General features: G+C 36.4%; 1 pseudogene; it reads left to right on the forward strand.

Moving 5' to 3' along the window:
- Positions 1-2,139: 2,139 nt before the first annotated feature.
- Positions 2,140-4,391, forward strand: LOC110580630 (annotated as a pseudogene).
- Positions 4,392-8,238: the final 3,847 nt, after the last annotated feature.

The following is an 8,238-nucleotide window of genomic DNA, read 5'->3' on the forward strand; positions in this document are numbered from 1 at the left end:
GACAAAAAGGGTATCACTGCATAGTCTGATGATAGATCATGATTACAAGTGGAAATTGGGTTGCTGCTACCCCAGTAGGTACAAACTATTACTGGAGGCAGAAAATTCACTAGGGCATCTTAGTAGTCCCTGAGCTCAATAATTCTGAACTATAGAAAGCTATGACAATCCAATAAAAATGGGATCATTAAGGACTCAAATCCTATAGGAATAAAGGTTTGGGTCACCCCACCAGATAAAGAACACTATCCAGCCAACATGGATAATAATGGGAACATAAAATGCACTGTGGAAGGCAGCAACCCAACTTAAGCTCCATGATTAGCTACAGAAGTAGAATCTATACCAGCTATATTTTATGTTAGTTAATTGTTTCTCTTACACTGTTTCCACCTCTCCTCCCATTATCTTATATGAAGAACACTGGTGATAGCTAAATTTTTCAGGTAAGATTCTGACCAAGTTAACATACTCCATGATCAGATATTATATTAGTTCAGGGAACTTTGGCTATCCTCTGCAATGAGAAAACAAATATTTCACCTGCACAAATGACAAGAGGATGCCAAGAGGCAAATGTGTGTGGCTGTTCTGGGTATCTTCCATATAACCCTCATATCCTTGCTTCACCTTTCTCCCTGGGCTATGTCTCAGGTATGAATTGCATCAACAAGCTGCTTTCTGTTTCCATTTGAATTTCAACTGGACAGGAATTTAAGGGGAAAGAAGAAGCAAAATTTGGGACTTTTCTTTTCTGTTTATTCCTTATTATACCACAGCTTGTCAGGGGCTGTTTCTCTAAGACCCTAGTTCTTGTCCTGTGGTCTTTCCTATAGCTACAGGTCTCTCTCTCCAACTCCAGATTCTGTTAATCTTTCACCCCCTTGTTCCTTCACATCTATGGCTCACATTAAATCTTATGCATATGTGGACAATTGATTCAAGACATGTGAAGTATTCCTAAATGGGAGTAAGATGGAAGTAAGATGCTTTCTCAATCATGCTTCATTAAGTATCTATATGGAGAAAACAGCTTCAAAACATATAATGAATGAAGGACTTTTATCTGAATATATTAAAACTCCTACAAATCTAAGAAAAAAAAATAGATAACCCAATGGAAAAATAGGCAGGGGGCCCAACAGGCACTTTTCAAAAGAGGTGATCTAAATGACAAATAATATAAAAAGGAGTTCAACTTTGCTGTGGTAAATGCAAATTAAAACCATAATGTGATACCACTGTACCCAAACTAGTATGACTAAAGATTTTTTTTTAAATGACAATACTAAGTTTTGGCAAGGAGACAGGACAATGGAAAATACTGCTAATGAGAGTCTCAGCTGACTTAACCACGTTGAAAATTCTTTGGCTTTACCAACGGAAGCTGAGCAGACGCAAACCATATATCTTGGCAGGTCATTCCTATGTATAAATCAATAAAACTCCATGCTTGTGTGCAACAACAAATGTTCAAGAACATTAAAAGCAGTGATTTTTATAATATTCCAAAAAAATTAAAAATAACCAAATGTCCCTAAATAAACGGTGGTATAGTCTTTCAATGGAGTAGTACACATCAATGAAATGAACAAACTACAGGTACAGGGATGAATTTTACAAACATAAAATTGAGCAAGAGAAGCCAGACAAGAATATATTCTGTATGATTCCATTTGAAATGCAGAGAACATTTAACATTAAACTACAGTGTTTAAAAATACAACTTTAAGGACGTGTTTACCCTATGAGGTATGATAATGATTACCTTTAAAGGATAATGATTACCTTTAAAAAGTGGTACCAAACTTACAGAAATAAAAAGTACCATGAGGAAACAATATAATCAATTGTATGCAAACAAATTAGATAATTTACAGGAAATGGACAAATTCCTAGAAACAAATTATTGAACTGACTCAAAAGGAAACAAAAATTTGAGATCTATAACAAAGATTGAATTGTAATTTTAAAACTTCCCACAAAGCCAAGCCCAGAACCAGACAACTTCACTGACGAATTCTGACATTTAAATATGAATTAATACCAACCCTTCACAGACTTTTCTAAAAAAAGAGGAAAAGGCAACATTTTCCAATTCATTCTATAAGCCCAGTTACCCTGATACCAAAACCAAAGATGTCACAAGAAAACAAAACTAGCCCACATACTTTTATCTGCCGGAGACCCACCAGCGGCGACTGGCTGCTCCATCGAAGTCCTGAGCAGGAGCTCCTGCTTACGTCAGTGCGTCAGGGTGTCAGTGCGTCAGTGCGTGCTCGCCAGATGCAAGGACTCCCCGGCTTCTCGCCCCGCCCCGCCTTCTTGCCGGGCCTTCTCGCCCCGCCTTCTCACCCCGCCCCGTTCCCCTGCAGCCTCCTCACCTTCTCGCCTCCGCCTCGGTGTTTCTTAAGAACCCTAGCACCTGTGCACTCTCTGCGGCATGTAGGCCCCAGCAGCCTGTGTGAGAAAGTCAAACTGAGCAGTTACGGATCTGTAAAGAGCACCTAATGCCGATCAAGCTCACCATGTCCGCAGGAACGAGAGAGGTCAGGTAGTAGGATCCAGAGGGGGCTTTCGTGGTTGTATAATTTGACTGACAGGCTTATGTGAAGCAGGAAAGACCACGGTGAATATGGCTTTGGGGGAGTATTTGGTTTGCCATAGTATTCCATGCTATACTTTGGATGGTGACAACAGTCACCGAGGTCTCAATAAAAATCTTGGCTTAGTCCTGAAGACAGAGAAGAGAATATTCCATGCATTCCAGAAGTTGGTAAACTGGTTGCAGATGCTGACTTAGTGTGAGTCACAAGTTTTCTATAGCATTATACTCGGGAGAGCAACAATGCAAGGCAAATTCATAAGGATTTACCTTTCTTTTCAACTTTTTATTTAAATTCTAGTTGGTTAACGTGTAATATTGGGTTCGGGAGTAGAATTTCGTGGTTTACCTTTTTGTGTGTGTGTGTGAAGTATTCGTTCATGCTCCTCTGCATGTTTGTTATGCAGAGATGTCAAAGGACCCAAGAAAAAAATCACAGGGTTGGGGAAATTAAAGGTTTCAAAGGAATTAATTCTGTATATTAAAAAAGGCCCCTTAATTGGTGCTGAAAACAGACTCCTGTGATGTAAATGACTGTGTCCAACAAGTTGTGGTACTTCTACAGGAATGGGATATTGTACCTGTGGATGCCACTTACTAAGTAAAAGAACTGTACATACCAGAAAATAAACTTAATTTGGCAAAAACAGATGCAGAAATATTACCAGCATTGAAAATTAATAAAATGGAAATGCAGTGGGTGCAAGTTTTAGCAGAAGGCTGGGCAACCCCACTGAATGGCTTTATGAGAGAGAGGGGGTCCTTGCAGTTCCTTCATTTTCATTGTCTTATGGATGGAGGTATCATTAACTTGGCGTTGCCTGTAGTTCTGACAACTATTCATGAAGGTAAAGAGAGCCTGGACGACTGGTCTGCATTTGTTCTGATGTAGGAGAGCTGCTGTGTAGCTATTGTTCACAATCCAAAGTTTGTTGAGCACAGAAAGGAGGGTTGTGGTGCCAGACAGTGGGGAACAACATGTGAGAACCACCCTTACATTAAGATGGTTATGGAACAAGGAGATTGACTGATTGGAGATCTTTAGGCCTTGAACTGAATTTATTGGAATGATGGTCTTGATGAGCATCGTTTGACTCCTATTGAGCTATAGCAAATGTTTAAAAATATGAATGCTGATGCTGTCATTGCTTATCAATTATGCAATCCAGTGCATCCTAGGTTGGGTCTAACCTTGTGCTCTAGACATGCTCTATTAATGCAGGATACCTATAAGCAACTTCTGGAAGGTGGCTACAGGCACACTGTCCTTCTTCTTCACCCTCTTGGTGCCTAGACAAAGGACAATGATGTTCCTTTGATGTGGTGTATGAGCAGCATCCTTCAGTGCTAGAGGAAGGATTTCCATATCCTAAAACAATAGTAGTGGCCATCTTCCCATTTCCCACTATGTATGCAGGACCAACTGGAGTCCAGTGGCATTAGAGAGCATGGATGGTTGCAGGAGACAACGTTAACATTGTTGGACAAGAGCCTGCTGACATACCTCATTCAGAAACAGGGAAGGATCTTTATGAGCCAACTTATGGCACCAAAGTGCTGACAATGGCCTCTGGCCTGATCACCAGTTCCCTTCTGAGTTGCAGCTTACAAGAAAAAGAAGCATATGGACTACTATGACCCTGAACACCAAGAAGACTTTGAATTTATTTCAGAAACTTGAATGTGCAAACTTGCCAAAGAAGGCCAGAAACAACCTGAAGGTTTCATGGCTCCCAAGACCTGGACTGTGATGACGCAATACTACAAATCCTTAGAGAAAGCTTAAGCTGTTAACCCAGTCACTCCACCTTTGACACTTCACTGAATAACAAGAGGGGACCACATAGTTACTGTTGGCATTTTTTTGAGGTAATGTCTATCTGGACACGCTTCCTAAAAAGAGACCATTTTCCTTAACTAATACTAGCTTTTGTCTGCCGTATGAGCTCTTTTTGAACCAGTGTAACACACGGCTGGTTTTAATGTATATTTTCCACTGCTTCTACCTCCTGATTTTTTTCAAGCTGTTATATTAGTTGTAACCGATAATATATACATTGAATCTCACTTTTCATCCCTTGAAAACAGAAAAAAAAAAAGTCCACTAAACAGTAAATTTGGCTAGAACTTGTTTGTTGAATTTTATAAGACATCTCTAACAATTAGGTTATTTTTCTACATTAAAAATATAAACTGTTTTCTTTCTTCCTTCTTTCTGATCAACTATTGATCTTCAGCTGTTATAATCTAAAGTAGTCTCTTATGATCTGAGGTAAGCCCCGAATGAAATTCTTTATTCAATAAAATTAAACTTTTTGGCTTCTTAAAGAAGAAAAGAAGGAAGGGAGGGAGGGAAGAAGGAAGAAAACAAAGATCAATATCCCCTATGAATATAGATGTGAAATCCTCAACAAAATACTAGCAAACTAAATACAGCAATAAATGAAAAGAATTATATACCATAACCAAGTAGGATGTATCCTAAGAATGAAAGGTTGTTTTAACATCAAAATCAATTAATGTAATACATCACATTAATATCATAAAGAGTGAGACTTGAGGTCCCATTAAGTAAGGTGAAAAGGTTTTCCTTTTCCTAGCTATTTGGTTCCATCTCCACAAATCTTTCCAATAATTCCTATTCTCTAATTTATATCTTTCTGTTCCTTGAAACCAAAGAATCTTTGAATAAGAATTAAGATATTTGTCCCTCTTTAGTCTCTCAAACTCAAAATATCCCTGTAGGACTTGTGATAGAAATGTTTCAGTAACAAGTGACAAAAAAATGAAATAAAATACAAAGTGCTAAACACAAAATGACTTAAACAATAAAGGAGATACTGACTTACGTAACAGAAAAGTCCGAATGAGGCTTGATCTTGCACCTCAGATGAGATCTCCAAGGACCTTCTTTCTCCTATTCTCTCTATTCTGCTTCTCTGTTTGTTATTTCCCCCATGCTGCCTGATAGACCTCTGGGAGTTCCAGGTTCTGGTAATTTCAGCAAAATGTTTGCAGCAATTCCAGACATCATATCCTCATAGGAAAACACTCAGGAAAGTTAGAGTCTCTTACAGTAGCTGCTGTACATGTCCTGGGAATCAGTTCCTTTCACTGATAATTGGAACTCATGTCCTTCCCTGATCCAATCACTGTGACAAGGTTACTATACTCTCTCTGATTGGCTTTTAGACAGGAAAGATCCACCCCAAAGCAGGGCATGCATTCAGTCTCACCCAAACTGCAAGGCTGAGAAAATGGAGGAAGCAAATTTCCTCCCCAAATATAATTCTTGGTTACAACAAACAAACAAAAAACCCAAGTGGAAGAGAGGTAAAATAGATGCCAGGAAGACAATAAAAAATAATCTTCAAAATCGTTTCCAGGAAATATTCTCTAACATGGTATCAAAATCATTCTATGTAGACCAGAAATTTCAAAAATTATTTCCAATAACTTTTCACCTTTGAATCAACAAAAAAGTTAACATCAGAATAAAGCCTTCCAGGCTAAAACAAAAAAGAAAGAAAGAAAAATAGTATTTTGTATTTTCCTATATTGAATGATGGAGCAAAGGCTTGAAATTGTGATGATAAATGTTACCATGCAAAGTCAGTGCACTGAATATATCGTCTATTCCCATCTTTCATTCAAATTCCTTACATATATCAGTAAGAGTCACTCAGAAACACCTACGTTAATCAAAAAAGAAAAACTGGTGTTGCGTGCTGCAAACAGCCTCTATTCCTGGATGAATAAATAACACTTAAAATTGCTTGCCTTCCTTTATGTAGCCAATATCCTGCAGGTATTTTAAGGGAATAGTGTTTCTAAGACAGCCACAGAAAAATATTAATGAAAATATGGTGATGCATCTTATTAGTCTATGAAAAGATAGTTTTTGCATTTTCAAATTAGTAGAATAGTTAAAGCTACCTCCAAATAAATACATTAATGAAATTGCTTTGTTACTTAAAAGGGAAAAGGAATACAATTATGAATTACACCGTTATCTTCATTTTCTCTCTTCAAATACACAAAGTATTTATACCTGCCTCCTGTAGGCAATCAAATGAACAGAAAATCCCATGTTTGTAAAACCACAGACTATATAAAAATAGGTTTGATTTTTCAATCCTATTATGGTCAAGTTTGTTGTTAACAATTACATTAAAAGATGCAATCACCACGTTTTTGTTGGCAAAAGTATGATATAAAAAACATTATATGCCAGTCTTCAATTTTGTATTTATAAATGAGGCCCTAAATCAAGAGGATTAAGAGTAAGGTACATTGCTATAAATATTCTGTAATATTCTCTTCCAAATCTAGAATTTGATGTAAGTATATTTTAATTCATTTATGTGAGTTTTTCAATGAGTTTTGTTTTAAAAAATAGGCTCATTTAAAACACAAATTTTATTATTCTTTTAAAAGGTAAAACTAAATGCTACAACCCTTTTCCCCCTGTTAGTTGAATGCACATTTCAAACTCATTTTCCCCATGCTTTAGAGGATAAAAATACAATACCTGAGGTTTGAAGAATTCCACCTATTTAAATTCAGTTTTAAAATTACTTGGCTTGAGTTATGAAATGTTATTGATTCTTTGAACAATAGTATTTTACTCAAGGGAAGAATGAATGTGATCCACCAAGGCTCTGTATACAGAATGTAGTAAAACCAGTTCAGGAAAAAAACTCATAACAAAATTACTACATTAGCAAAAATTATTAGGCATCCTAATGTTTGAGTTCATATTACCAAGTAAACAAATGATTGACTAAAATTTACCTTTCCTTATTCTGAAGTTGTAAATATAGTCTCTTATAATTTCCTCCAAAACATTTTAAACTATTGCTATCACAATTAGATCTTTAATCCACACAGAACTACTTATGATGTTTGGTTAGAGACAGAGCTTCTCAATTTTTTTATTTCTCCATATTGATAACCAAAGGTCTGAACACTAATCAATAGCCCATCCTTCACTGGTAGGCAGTGCCACTTCAGCCATATATCAGGTTTCCATCTGTGCATTGATCTATTTCAATTCTCTGTTCAGTTCCATTGGTCTATTTATCTTTCCTAGAACAATGCACAGTGCTTTTGTTGTTCATAGCTTTATTTTATTTATAGTTTGTAATAAGTATTTGTATATGATAAGGAGGTCTCCTTATATTGTATTTGTTCAAAATTATTTTGGCTATTTAAGCCCTTTGCACATCCATACATTATATAATAGTCTTGTCAAGTTCTGTAGAGGTAAAACAAAAAAAGAAAGAAAAACCTTTTGAGATTTTGATTGGAATTTTGTCTTATTTCAATGGCTCACATAGCCAGTTTGATGGGGCTGGGGAGGGTGAGTCTTAGATGTTAACCATAAATTCATTTTCTTTAATAATTAAGGATTACTGAGGTTTTTACTTTCTTCTTGAATTACTATTGGCTAATTAATTTCTCTAGAAAATTGAACATTTATCTTAAGTTTTCAAATTTAATGACTTAAAATTGTTTATAATATCTTCTTTAAAAAAACATGTTTCTGGGGTTATGACACTATTCTTTTCACTGCCAATATTTTTCTTTAATGGATTCTTTCTCTCTCTGTGTCTTTTTCTTGCTCAGTCTTG

This window comes from Neomonachus schauinslandi, chromosome 4 (assembly GCF_002201575.2).
Source record: "Neomonachus schauinslandi chromosome 4, ASM220157v2, whole genome shotgun sequence".
In the NCBI taxonomy this organism is placed as follows: domain Eukaryota; kingdom Metazoa; phylum Chordata; class Mammalia; order Carnivora; family Phocidae; genus Neomonachus; species Neomonachus schauinslandi.